General features: G+C 43.3%; 1 long non-coding RNA gene across 1 annotated transcript in view; it reads right to left on the reverse strand.

Annotated features, from left to right (window-relative positions):
* Positions 1 to 964: 964 nt before the first annotated feature.
* The window catches only part of LOC138752403 (uncharacterized), a 28,337-nt gene continuing 14,718 nt past the window's right edge, over positions 965 to 14,583 (reverse strand). Inside the window, exon 4 of the long non-coding RNA XR_011350600.1 lies at positions 965 to 1,033. This is a non-coding gene — a long non-coding RNA (uncharacterized lncRNA). The remainder of the gene's footprint in view (positions 1,034 to 14,583) is intronic.

Raw genomic sequence — 14,583 nt, forward strand, 5'->3', positions numbered from 1 at the left:
AGCTTCTACCAGAAACTACAGTATTAAGTATTCAAGCTCATCAAGACGATTCATATCTACCATATCTTCACTGTCAATTAAATCTTATCCATGTTTTGTTACTTCTATATCGGGGTCCTGTCAATATCTTTGGATTACCTCTGCTCTTCTCTTTATTTATAAAAACTTGTAACTTCTCGGCATTCAATTGTATTTGTTGACAATGTTTATAAATAGCAATTTGAGGTGGAAAATAGGTTTGCTTTGCAGGCTGTGAGATTGAGAAACAGTTTCCTATAAATTTCTGAGTCAATCATCCCAAAACTTTTATTTATTTAAAATTAGATCTTTATGTAAAAATGTGATTATTATGTGCTCTGAATTGTGTACGTATGTGTGTGCACTGTGGTCTGGAGAATTGTCATTATGTTGGGTTATATATGTACAGTCGGGTGATAATAAATTTGAGCTTGAACTTCCTTCTGGTCATCCATCGAACACACAAGGACTTTCAGGGAGCCATAATCTTCACAAGATTTTCTGTGGAGCGATGTTTTTGTTGAAAGCTGACATCACTGCACCTTCCTGCAACCTCATTTGCAGCCTTATGCAGATCCCTGCACTGTCCTCACATCTGAGGTTCTGGCCATTCTCAGCCTCCATGTCTGTTGGGTCCTTCCGGGCTGTGGCAACTAACTTCTGCCCCACCTCACAGGATCCTGCCTCCGGGGACACCATCCCAGCTAACTTTTCTGTCCCAGAGGAACATACTGGCATTTGCCTATGTTGCATGCTTCCTCCAAGTGAAAGTACTAAGGAAATGGGAGTTTCAGTCCTAGATGAGCGCAAAAGAGTGCCTAGCTCTACCTTCATCAGCAGTCATTATTGCTTTAACATTCCTCTAAAAGGGTGTAGCGCTATCAATTAGAACTGATAGTCAAGATTAACAGGCTATAATCACTATAAACTCACAGTCATAGCTTACATGCTGTTGGCCCGATTCCAAGGCAGTACTGAGGGAGGGGATTGGGTGATACCACCTTCATTAGGGATCCTGGAGGAGAAGTTACAGTATCAGAGGCAGGCCAACCAGTACAATAACTACACCACAAAGGGCTAGCTAATTTGCCAATTAATTGCAGTGTGTGCCATTCATTTGCTTTCATTTCAAACATTCCCATTCAAAGTTAAGCACAAAATGATGTGTTACACTCCCCAGCAGTAATTGAGAGGCACATAAACAAATTAGTTAAGTTTAATGCAAAATTTATTAACCAAACTAACAATAGAAAGGGGTGTTTGGTTCGGTGCGGACTAGAAGGGCCTAATGGCCTGTTTCCGTGCTGTAATTGTTATGTTATGTTATATGTTATAATAGAATTAACTCAATAAACTTAACACCTGAGCTCCAGCCTTAATGGTAACTCTATATCAACAACAGACTATGATACAGCGTATGTGGGGGGAAAAAAACCCAGACCATTACAGTCCAGGTTGAAATGCCCCCCCAAAAATCAAAAAACCACTACGTCAATCATGTCAAGTCTGTCAGGGGAACACAAGTCTGCCTTAGAGTTCGAATGGGGGTACCACTGCCCTTCACTTCCTTTATCCAGGAATTTCCACAATGGCCTCCTGGTCACTAGATGAGGTTTACGCCTCCAAAGCCTACCTTAAGGTTCACAAGTGCCCTCTGGCACCCTAGTTCTCTTCCTTGGAAGGGGACAGGAGAGGCACTGGTCAGTCCTACACTCTCCACCAACTAACCTCTCGAGAGCTAGCACTCTGGGCTTTTTAAGCTGCCCAGCGTTGCCTCCAGCTCTCCCCATTGGTGGAGAGGCTAGCAGCTGCAGGCTTGCTCTCTTGCGAGCCCACGGACCTCTAGAGCGTGGTTCCCATGCGTTGACAGCTGTTAGAATTTCCTAGAGGTAGCTTGGCACTACTATAGCTCCTAGCAGCTGTCAAATCCCCTGCAATAGGTTCAGTACTGTCCTCAGTCAAAAATAAAATTGTCCAAGGTCCATAACAGATGCAAGAAAACAGAAGTAGAATGCTTTCATTAGGTCAGGTTCAAAGGAAGGTGGTTCCTTTGAAAAACTGGGGTGGAGTTCATTGAACATAAATGTAACAGCAGTTGGCTTACTTTGGATGTTTTGGCATTGAAACTATTTTGCCTGTTATTACTTGCATCAGAGTTCCAACAGCTCTTTCAAAACATGATTTCTGCTGAGAATTATGATCAATAAATTTTGTTTTCAAATTCTCTTCTCAAAGTTTGTCCTTTTTAAGGAACTGAAATCAAAAGCACAACTGACAACGAGACAGTTTCAAGGTAATGTCTGGTATTAATGTTACTGTAGGGCACATCCAACCAATTATCCATCATCCTCAATGCAGGTCTGAAACATTGAAACCATAGGAAGAGATAAAACAAAATGTTGGGCCGACATGGTTGGCGTGGTGGCTAGCGTAATGCTATTACTGTGCCAGCGATTGGTACTGGGGTTCGAAACCCGCGCTGTCTGTGAGGAGCTTGTATGTTTTCCCCCTGCCTGCGTGGGCTTTCCCCCGGGGGCACCAGTTTCCTCCCACCCTTTGAAACATACCAAGGGTTGTAGGTCTATTGGGTGCATGGACTTTTGAGCCGGAAGGGCCTGTTAATGTTCTGTATGGTAAGATTCCTTTTTGATTAGTGCTTAATACATTTCTACACCAGTTTCCCTGTAAATGTGATTCCTTTATTCCAAATTAAATGATCATTTAAGGGGTTCTGGAAAACCTTTTTTGCATTCTTTGCATTTTCCATGGAATTGGAAACCTTCATCAACAAAAATTCTACTTTAGTGCCTTCAAGTACTGTAATGCGCGTCGAAAGAACCAAAAACTTGTTGATCCAAACCAAGGCTTTTATTGACTAAAAGACTGGACCATATCACAAGTAGGTCAACCAGTCCAGAATGACCTGGTCTGGCTAGGAGCAATCCTTTAAGACCTGCCAGTTCGTGTGGCTACACTCTCAGCCAATCACAGTCATCCTCACATAGAATCTGTACTATCACAAGTACATAATATATTGTCATAAATATTCCTGGTGCTAGACATTTGGAATGCATTCAGTCAAAACCTACTCTTCGACAGGAACAGCACATCATTTTCTCATCCCTTGAATTTAAAATGCTTGTTCTCCAATCTTTGCTTCCAAATCTACTGCTAATCTTTTGCTCTCTATCTTCCTCTAATTCCAGAACACTTTTTTCCTCTATTTCTGCTCTCTTTACTTTCATCATTCAAAACTGGAGACCATGCTTTCAGCTGCCTAGATCTCTCCCATAATGCCCTGAATCCTTCCATTTCTCTTGTCCTTCAAGACACAAAATACACACCACCAATTGACAAATACTTTGTTCACCATATGGTTTAGTATCAAACATTGTTTGATGCCAAGAATCAATTCTGTAACATCAAGAGAACTGCCTCCGTGAAAGCCGTTGTTCATTCAGAAATCCTCTTACAGGAGATAGGGTCACACTTTTACTGGAGTTGCTGTTTACCACTGATATGACACCTCTGAGGTACACTGCCAGATGAATCACAAGGGAGATCACATTGCAAAAGTACATCGCCAGGGTATATATCACTCAGATCACGCTGCTGACGTCCACTGCCAGAAAACTCACCAGCAATGACATCACACTGCTAAATAACACTGCCAGAGGATATTATCAGTGAAATCACACTGCTAAAGAACACTGCCAGAGGATGTCACCACTGGGATCACACTGCTGACGTACACTGCCAGAGGATATCATCAGTGAGAGCACACTACTGAAGAACACTTCCAGAGGATGTCACCACTGGGATCACACTGATGAAGTACAGGGCCAGGGGACTTGGCATTGAGGTCACACTGAAGAAGTACACTACCAGAGGACTTCCCCAGAACTGTGATCATACTGCTGAATTAAACTGTCAGAGGACTCAACACGACTGATAGTATAATACTGAAAGGCACAGCAAAGGTATTCGCTGCTAAGATCACAATGGGGAACTCCAATGGTAGAGGACACACTTCTGAGATCACGCTGCTGAAATACTATTATATGGTCAGAAGTCACCTCACATGCCAATCAAAGATTAGGATCACCTACTGGTGAAGCTGCTGTGCAATTGGTTCTCACAGGTCACACAGGCACACTTGGGCCAGCCCCTCCAGCTGGCTGCTGTATAAAGCCCACCATTTGAACCAGCTCACCGTCTTTTGGCCTTGAGACGATCCCTGAGCTGCACTCCAGGTTGCCAGCCACGGGACACACTGGAGACCCAGTTGTGAGGTGCATGCCGGTGGCACGCACCCGGAGGAGACAGTATTGTCTCACCCATTGTAGATTTTAACTTGCTCCATGGCTAATCGGAGTGGCGGGTTCTGTTTGTTGAAGCCTCATGCTACAATCGGGAATTGTGATTATCAGTGATTTATGAGGAGGTGCTTTAGTGTCTGATGTGTATGATTTGTGTTTCACTGGCTAGCAACCTGGAGTGCAGTTCAGGGATCATTTCAAGGCCAAAGAGGGTGAGCTGCTCCAAGTGGTGGGCTTTACACTGCTTGAGGGGCTGGCCCAGGTATGCCAGTGTGACCTGTGAGAACCAATTGCATAGCAGCTTCACTGGTAGGTGGTACTAATCCTTTGCAAGAAGGCTACGAAGAAGGGCTTCACGTGAAGAGGGGATAGAATCCCAGGATGGACTGACAATAGTTCTAGGTTCAGCAGCCTGGACAACCTGCTGGAAGACCATGGTAAACCAGTGGGCTGGCCTGATAGTCTGGACCCACAAGGGAAGGTGATTGGGCACCAAATTGTGTCACTCCTCAAGAGGTTCGGGTTCCCAGGAGGTAAGGCGGACAGAAGAGATCCCTTTTGGCTGCTAGCAGTTATCCTGAGGCACCAGCATGAAGCCCTCGGAAAGAAGGAAGGGATTACCCAGTTAAAGGGTGACGTGGAAAAACTGCAGCAGCATTTCTCCATCATGAAAGAGGCCGTCCAGGCCCTGCAAACCCAGGCCAAAGAGTTAGAACATAAGGGAACTGAACTAGCATGCAGGCCAGTTAAAATGCAGCATATAGAAGCCGCCAGCTTTTTTTTTGCCAAAGTGGGTTCCAGTGCTGCTGTTGGTAAAGAGTGCTGCTCTTACAATCCGGATCAATCGAGGAATGTCACTCACTTGGCACACATGAGAGTCGGTGATTAAACTAAATGAGCCAGGGACCAGTCCTTCAACACAACTCTCCATAGAAATCTTGTGGGGTTCAGGGGAATTTGGTAGCTCAGTAGTGGGTATGGTCTGTGGGTGTAATGTCAGAATCAGAATTTATTGTCATGAACAAATCATGAAATTCGGTGTTTTGTGGAAGCATCATAGAGCAAACATACATATTATAACCATCTTACAACATTACCATAAAAAAAAATAAGACAGTGTTCATTGATCATTCAGGAATCTGATGGCAGCGGGGAAGAAGCTGTCCTGGTGCCATTGAGTGCTCATCTTTAGGCTCCTGTACCTTTTCCCCCAGAGTGAAGAGGGCATCTGGCCTGGGTGGTGGGGGTATTTGAGGATAGAGGCTGCTGTTTTAAGACCCAGCCTCATGTAGATGTCCTCAATGGAATGGTCTGGTGCCTGTGATGTCGCAGGCCGAGTCAACAACCCTCTGGAGATTTTTCTTGTCCTGAGAGTTGGCACCTCTATACCAGCCAGAATGCTCTCCACAGTGACATACTGAAGCTCCGCAGACACCCCATAAAGTATAGCCATTGGCAAGCCTTCTTAGTGATTGCATCAACATGGAGGCTCCAGGACAAATCCTCAGAGATGTTGACACTCAGGAATTTGAAGTGCTAATGCATTTGATAGGTTAGAGTGGATTTATTTTAGGTTTGGATCAATGTTTACTAGTTGGATTGAATCTTTATATAAAAATCCTTCTACCAGAGTGGTGACAAATGGCCAAACATCATCATCATTTTTATTAGAGAGATTTACTAGACAAGGGGGCCCTTTGTACCCAGCACTGTTTGTATTAGCTTTTGAACCTTCAGCTCAATTGATAAGACAAGATGGTAATATTAATTGTATTAGCATTAATTCTGAAGAATTTAAGATTAATTTATTTGCTGATGATGTTTTGATTTATTTAACAGAGCCACAAAATTCATTAAAATCATTATAAGAAAAATTGAAACAATATGGAGAAATATCGGGTTATAAAATTAATTGGAATAAAAGTGAGATTATGCTGTTGATTGATGGTGATTATATTCAATGTAAGAAAATTGTTCAATTTAAATGGTCAGATCAAATTAAATAGTTGGGTATTATAATTGATAAAGATTTAGATCATTTATATGAGTTAAATTATTTACCTTTATTTTATAAAATTAAAAATGACTTAAATAGATGGAAAGATTTATCTATAACAGGTAGAGTTAATTGTACTTTTCTTAGAATTCAATATCTTTTTCAATCTATTCATTGTAAAGTTTCTCAAACATTTTTTAAAGATTTGAATTCTATAATTAGGAAATTTTTGTGGAAAGGTAAAATGTTAAGAAAAATTAACCTGGAAATATGAATTGGGAGGTTTACAACTCCCGAATTTTCAAGATATAAAGCAGCACAATTGAGGTTTATTAATAGAATGTTTGATTTGGATAACCTGTTTATATGGGCTAACATTGAGTTACTTAAAATTGGTAAGGAAAATATGGCACAATTTATTTATAAATGGAATACAAAGTTATTAATTATTAATAATTATCCACCTATCGAGACATTTAATTGAATTAAGGAAGAGGAGATGCGGCAAAATTTCAGGTAAAACACCTTTATATCAGAAAAAAACTTTTTCCTTTTACCCTTAATAATCAGTTTTTGAAAATATGGAGCCAAAAAGGAATTAAAACTGTACAAGATTGTTTTGTAGCTGGTTATTTTATTTATTTTCAAAGAATGAAAGAAAAATATGAAATTCCAAATAATACTCTTTCTTATTATCATGTTAAAGCTTTATTATTGGATAACTTTGGACATACTTTAAGATTACCAAGACAATCAAAATTTGAAATTTTGCTTAAGGAAGGCGGTACAAAAATATTTCCTTCTGAAATGTATTTATTATTACAGAGTAAGATGCCTAAATTTCATGATCAAAATGGGCAAAAGACTTGATCAAGTTGATTGGAGAACTATATGTAAAGATAGTATGACTAAGATTATTAATGTGAGATATAGATTCATTCATTATAATTTTATATATCAGTTGTTTTTAACCCCTCAAAATAAAAAAAATTTTTAAAAAAATTAAAGAGATATAATTTAATCTCTTCAGATTTATGCTTTAAATGTTGTAAGGAAGTAGGTGCTTTTTTACATTCAACTTGGCTACGTGATAGTGTTAAATCTTTTTGGATACAACTTAAGGAATTTTTAGAGCAAGGTTTAAAGATTCAATTACTGATGGATCCAACATTATTTTTATTAAGTCATGTTAAGATGTTGAGTTTGTAATTGAGTTTGGCTAAGTATCAAATTGGGTTTTTAAGGTTGGCAATGGCAGTAGCAAGAAAATGTATAGCCATTATTTGGAAGAATGAGATTGATTTGGGTTTGCTGCGATGGCATCTAGAATTGAGATCATGTATTCCAATGGAGAAAATAACATAATTTACGTGATAATTATTTTTATTTTGGAAAGTATGGAACCCTTATTTGGATTCTATGGGTTTAAAATGTTGAGTTCCGTGTGGCGCATTGTGGTGGGGTTGCTCTGATCCATGGCGTTTGTGTTAGCAATGCTTCACATCTCCTGGTCTCTTTCTTTGGGATTTTTGGGTTGGGAGGGAGGGGGAAGGTGGCTTTAAAAATTTTAAATAAAATATTTTTTTTAAAAAAAAAAGGAATTTGAAGTTCTTGACCCTCTCCAAAACTGAGCCGTTGATTGGGACTTGGTCATGTTCCCCTGACTTCCTCCTGAAGTCCACAATCATTTCCTTGGTTTTGTTGACATTGAGTGCAAGGTTGTTGATGTGACACCACTCAATGAGCTGATCTGTCTCCCTCCTGTTCACTTCCTCATTGCCGTTTGTGGTGTCATCGGAAAATTTGTAGATAGCATTGGAATTGTAGATAGTCATGGGTGTATAATGAGTAGAGCAGTGGGCTAAGCACGTATCCTTGGGGTCCGTCTGTGTTGATAATCAGTGAGGAAGAGACATTGTTTCCAATTCATACTGATCATCGTCTTCCAATGAGTAAGTCAAGGATCAAGTTGTAAAGGTGGGGGGGGGGGGTAACAGAGGCTCAGGGTTTGTGGCTTCTTGACCAGCACTGAGGGAATAATGGCACTGAATGCCAAACTGTAGTCGATGAAGAGCAGCCATATGTATGAATTGTTCTTTACAAGGTGATCCAGAGCTGAGAGGAGAGCCAGCGATATTGCATCTGCTGTGGAGTGATTGTGATGATGGGTGAATTGTAGTTGGTCCAGATCTTTACTTAGGTACATATTAATTCTGGCCATGACCAGCCTCTCAAAGCATTTCCTCACAGTAGAAGTTAGTGCTACTGGGTGGTAGTCGTTGAGGCAGCTCACACTACTCCCAGAAACATCTACAGGTGTACCATGGATTTATGCCCTTTTGAAGCAGATGGGAACTCTGACTGCAGCAATGAGAGGTTGAAAATGTCCGTGAACGCTCCATCTAATTGGTTGGCGCAGATTTTTAGTACCTTTCCATATATTCCATCAGGGCTTGACACTTTGAGAGGGTTCACCCTCTTGAATGATGTTCTGATGCCGCCCTCAGAGACATATCACAGGATCCTCAGCCTTTTCAAGGATTCTGGTAGGCATTATTTGATTCTTCCTCTCAAAGCAGGAATAGAAGGTGTTCAGCTCATTGGGTATTGAAACATCACAGTCATCTATAGTGTTTGCCCTCACTTTGTAGGCCTGTAATGGCCTGTACTCCCTGCCATAGCTGGCTTGTATCTGTCTTTGTCACTAGCTTCCTCCAGAAATATAAAGACGTCCATGGGATGCTAGCCTATAATGCATTGGGTTTGTGTTGGGACTTCCAAGGGATGCAATGTTATTCAGAGGGTCACCTGACTGCTCTGGCAGGAAACCGCTTGATACTCACTTCAACGGCCAATCAAGGATTAGATCCACCCACCGGTGAAGCTGCCATGCAATTGGTTCTCATGGGCCAGCCCTTTGAACTGGCTGCAGTATAAAGCCCACTATTTGGAGAAGTTCACCATCTTTTGGCCTTGAGATGATTCTTGAACTGCCCTCCAAGTTGAGAGCCAAAGGTGACTCTGGAGACCCAGATGTGAGGTGCATGCCAGTAAAAGATTGGGGGCTTATTTGTGGCATGCACCCAGAGGAGACTGTAGTTTCTCACCCGTGGTAGATTGTAACTTGTTCCTTTGCTAATCGGAGTGCCATGCCTGCTTATTGCAGAGGGGGTGGAGGGTTCTGCTTGTTGAACCCTTGCTATACAATCAGGAGGTTTGATTATCAGTGATTAACCAGAATCTGATGTATGATTTATGTGCCATTGATTTATCTGCCAGAGGATGTATCACTCCTGGAACACATTACTGATGTACACTGCCAGAGGATATATCACTCCTGGAACACGCTACTGATGTACACTGCCGGAGGATGTATCATTCCTGGAACACACTGATGAACTACACTTGCCAGAGGATGTACCACTCCTGGAACACATTACTGATGTACACTGTCACAGGATGTATCACTCCTGGAACACACTACTGATGTACACTGCCAGAGGGCATGTCACTCCTGGATCACACTCAGAGTCACTTGGAGGTTGCAGATTGCACTGGGTGATGCCACCAGAGGGGTTGTCACCAAAAAGCTCGTGTATTTGTCTGAAATGCTGAAGGGAAGGGGAAGGGTGATGGCGCAGCGGATGGAGGAGGTCCATGGCAGGTATGGCACCCGCTCCTCCCCCCAATCCCCCCTGCTGAGTGAGTTCTTGAAAGGACAGTTTGTGCCCCACCCCTGCGTTAATCCTAATATCCCCCAATTAGATCTCTTCTGAAGCTGCCTCTGATCACACTGTGGAACTACACTGCCAGAGAACATGTCACTCCTTGCTAATACTCCTGAAGGACACTGCCAGAGGTCCTCTGATGACACTATTGAGATTTGAAGTACTCTGTCAGGGGATTCACCACTGAAGTCACACTGCGGGAGTACACTACCAGTGGTCTCACAAACAATCAGATCGCACTCCTGAAGTACACTGCTAGTGGACTCCCCACAACTGAGATCACACTGCTGAAGTATTGCCAGAGGACTCACCATTGACATCACACTGAGGAAGTATCAGGAGGTCACCTCCCTAGAGACAATAGCCTCTACAATGATCAAGGCAGGTTTCTACCCTGGCCTGGCTGCCTGCAGGCCGAATCTCCCGATGTCTCCTCCACGAATCCAGGTCTCAGCCACCCACGAGCTGGAGCCACCATCACCACTGCCGATGACCCCAATTATCAATGTGCCATAGTCCCTGATGTCTCTGTCAATGCAATTACTTACCCCGGTCCCGACCAAACCCCTTGCGGCATCCACGCCAACTCCTTCGCCAGATCCCACACCAAACTCCACCTCCGCAAGGCTGACTCCTTAGATTCCTCAGCTGCTGGATCCCACTGCCTCATCCCCCCACCCCCCCATCATCACCACTCTTCACCCTTCCCTATCCCTCACACCTCTCCCTACCTAACCCTAACTACTCCTTCGAGCTCCCCTTTCTACCCCCCAGACACTATCTCCCCCAAAAGATTCTTCTTCCCTCCCCCAACCTCCCCTGCTCACCTCAATCCTCTGAACACCCTCCATGTCCCCCCCTCTGTCTTCCCCAACCCGACATTTCTCCCACCCCTGATCACCCCTCACCTTCTCCATTCAGAGAGCTTTCCCCTCCCTCTATTACCTCAGCTTTTTGTCTCTTCTGCCCTTCCTCCCATAACCATGGATGACCTTGTGGCCCTGTACTCCTTCCCCACCATTTTAGCTGCACCTTGATGAAGGGCTCAGGCCTGGAATGTTGGTTATGTATCTTTGCTACATAAAGAGTGCAGCATGACTTGCTGAGTTTCTCCAGCATCTTTGTGTAAATTGCAATCACAGTGTCCGCAGCTTTTCATGTTTAACTCTCTACATTGCCAGAGGAGTTGTCACCATTCAGATCAACGGCTAAAGTGCACTGCCATGGATCACACTGCTAAAACAGACCATCAGAGGAGGTGTCACCATGGAATATGCTGCTGGAGTGCAGCGCCAGCAGATCTGTCACCAGTGTGTCCACCCTGCTCGAGGACTCACCATTGGCGTCACCCTACTGAAATGCATGACCAGAGGACTTGTCACCACTGAGATGACACCTCAGAGGTGCACTGACCAAGGAGATCACACTGCTGAAGTTCGCTGTCAGAGGAAATCGCCATCAAAATCACACAGCGGAAGTTCACTGGCAATGATCTTCATACCACTGAGATCACAGTGCTGAAGTGCACTGCCAGAGGACCTGTCACCATTGAGATGACTCCTTTGAGGTACACGACCAGGTAACTCAGCACTGACATCACATGGCTGAAGTAGGTTGCCAAAGAATTAATCTGCTCCCAGATCGGGGAGAGGAGATTAAAAAGGAGTGTTTGCAGGGCTCAAATTGCGATTCATTGCCGGGGACAAATAAAAGTGAAGCAGGCACAAATGGAATGGTCAATGTTGGGCCGGCCTGTGTATGAGTGGTCCAGAGTGCAGAGTTAGAGGCTTTGGCGAACTGAAGCTGAGGACATGCTACAGGTACAGGTAAGGCAAGGTAACATATTTAATAGCCCAGAGTAGGTAATGGAGATGGCAATCAGGCCAGTGGAACGCTCCAATTGCAGCACATGGAAAATCTGGGACAGCACCAGTGTCCCGGATGACTACACCTAGAAGAGGTGCATCCAGCTGCAGCTCCAGCTCCATGTTAGGCAAATGGAACTTAATGAACTCCGGATTACTCAGGAGGCAGAGGGGGGTGATAGACAGAAACTATAAAGAGACAGTCACGCCCAAGAGGCAAGAGGTGACTGTAAGGGGAGGGAAGAGGAACAGGAAATCCCTCAAGAATAAGTATATTGTTTTGGATACTGTTAGGGGGAACAATCTACCAGGAACATCATAGTGGTCAGGTCTCTGGCACAGAGCCTGACCCTTCAGCTCAGAAGGAAAGAGAAGAGAAGTGGAGAGCTATAGTATCTGGGGATTCAGATAGGAGGTTCTGAATGGTACATTGCCTCTCAGGTGCCAAGGTCAGGGACATCCCAGATCTCGGGAAGGAGGGTAAGGCCAGATGGTAGCAATGATATAGATAAGAAAAGAGATGAAGTCCTGAAGAGGGAATATAGAGAGTTTGGAAGGAAGCTAAAAACCAGGACCTCAAGGGTGGTCATCTTGATATTGATACCAGTGCCACTTGCCAGCGATGGCAGGAATAGGAAGATATGGCAGATGAAAACATACTGAAGAATTAGTACAGGGGTTCAGATTCATGGATCATTGAGATTTCTTTTTGGGGAAGTTATGACCTATACAAAAGGGACAGGTCACACCTGAACAGGAAGGAGACTAATGGAGTGAAACATGAATGACTGCAGGTGCTGAGACGGTAGTAAAAACACACAGAGGAGGAACTTAGCCGGTCTCGCAGCATCGCTAGGAGATAAAGATTTATATTACTGATGTTTTGAGTCTCAACATCCTAATTAAACACTAGAGATAAAGGCAGGATCTAATAGTCTAGATCTAATAGACAAAAGATGTTAATTGGATATAATATGAAAGGTGAGAATTGATTTTGGCTCTGTGAAAGGAGGCAGAGGGAAAATAGAAGAGAGTGACAGACAGAGCTAGAGGAAAGGAGACAGGGGGATGAAGATGGGGAAGGGGATTTTAATGAAAGACAGAGAAGTCGATATTAATGCCATCCAGTTGGAGGGTGCCCAGACAGAAGATGAGGTGTACCTCCAATTTGCGGGTGGCCTCAGTCAGCAAGGGAATGTGACAGGGACTTGAAATGGGTGGCCACTGGGATTGCGGGAGGATAGAGCCAACATGCTCAATGAAGCGAATGCCCAGTTTCTGCTCAGTCTCTCTGCTGTAGAGGAAGACTAATATTCTGGCAGGCAGGTTTGCTAGAGTTTTTGGGGAGGGTTTGAACTAGTTTGGCAGGGAGCATGAGAGGGCAGTGAATAAGGCGGAAGATACACAAGTAGATACACTGTGTAGTGAGATTGTGACGAAGGAGAGGCAGTCAATTGGGCAAAGGTGTACATGTAAGGTTAAGGATTGAACTTGGGGAACTTTGGAAACAAAATAGAAAAAGTGATGAATGCAGCACTGAAGGTCTTGTATTTAAATGCCCACAGTGTAAGAAATAGGGTGATGATATTGTAGAGCAGGTATGATTGTGGCCATCACCTAGTCATGACTCTGAAAGAAGACCACAACTGGGAACTAAATATCCATGGATATACAGTGATTCAGAAAGACAGGAAGGAAGCCAGAGGGGGTGGGTTTGTTCTGCTGGTTAAAAATGCATTTCAGTCTTTGGAGAGAGGAAATATTAGATCAGAAGATGCAGAATCCCAATGGGTAGAATTAAGAAACTGTAGGGATAAAAAGACCCTGATGGGAGTTGCATACAAACAGTAGCCAGGATTTCTTCTGCAAACTGTAGAGGGAGGTAGAGAAGGTGTGCAAAAAGGGCAATGCTACATAGTCATGGGGGATTTCAATATGCAGGTTGATTGGGAAAATCAGGTTGGTACTGAATCCCAAGAGAAGGAAGTTATCGAATGCCTTCGGGATGGGTTCTTAGAACAGGCTGTGGCTGAGCCGACCAGGGAACTGGCAATTCCGGAATAGGTGTTGTGTAATGAATTAGAGTTAATGTGTGTTGATGGTAAGAGAACCCTTTGGAAGCAGTGATCATAATACAATAGAATTCAGCCTGTAGTTTTGGAGGGAGAAACTAAAACCCAATGTGTTAGTATAGCCGTGGAATAAAGGAGACCACAGTGGTATGAGAGGGGATCTGGCAAAAGTTACTGTATATGCCGGTATATAATACGGTACTTGAACTTTAAAAATGTTACCCCAAATCCAGGAGCTGCCTTATACCCTAAGTAAAATAAATAAAGTAAAAAAATCTAAATCTTAAGAGCTAAGTCTCAGTGCTCCCCCGCGGCATCCATCCACCCAGTCTGACTGCCCTCAGTTCTGTACAGGCTTTAAGTGGCCTGTTAAAGGAGCCAGGCTTGAAGTGGCCTGTTAAAGGAGCCAACAGTGATTTATTTTTAAAATATGCTAATAAAATGGCATCCTTTACTGGGTTATTTGCTTTTGAAATATTGTGACAGAATCACTCTACTGGTCAAGTGGGACGGTTGGTAAACAACTATTGGGGCAGTAAGACTGGGGATAACACAAAACCTATATTTTAGGTGGAAATTCACGAG

Source organism: Narcine bancroftii, chromosome 2 (assembly GCF_036971445.1).
Source record: "Narcine bancroftii isolate sNarBan1 chromosome 2, sNarBan1.hap1, whole genome shotgun sequence".
Taxonomy (NCBI): Eukaryota; Metazoa; Chordata; class Chondrichthyes; order Torpediniformes; family Narcinidae; genus Narcine; species Narcine bancroftii.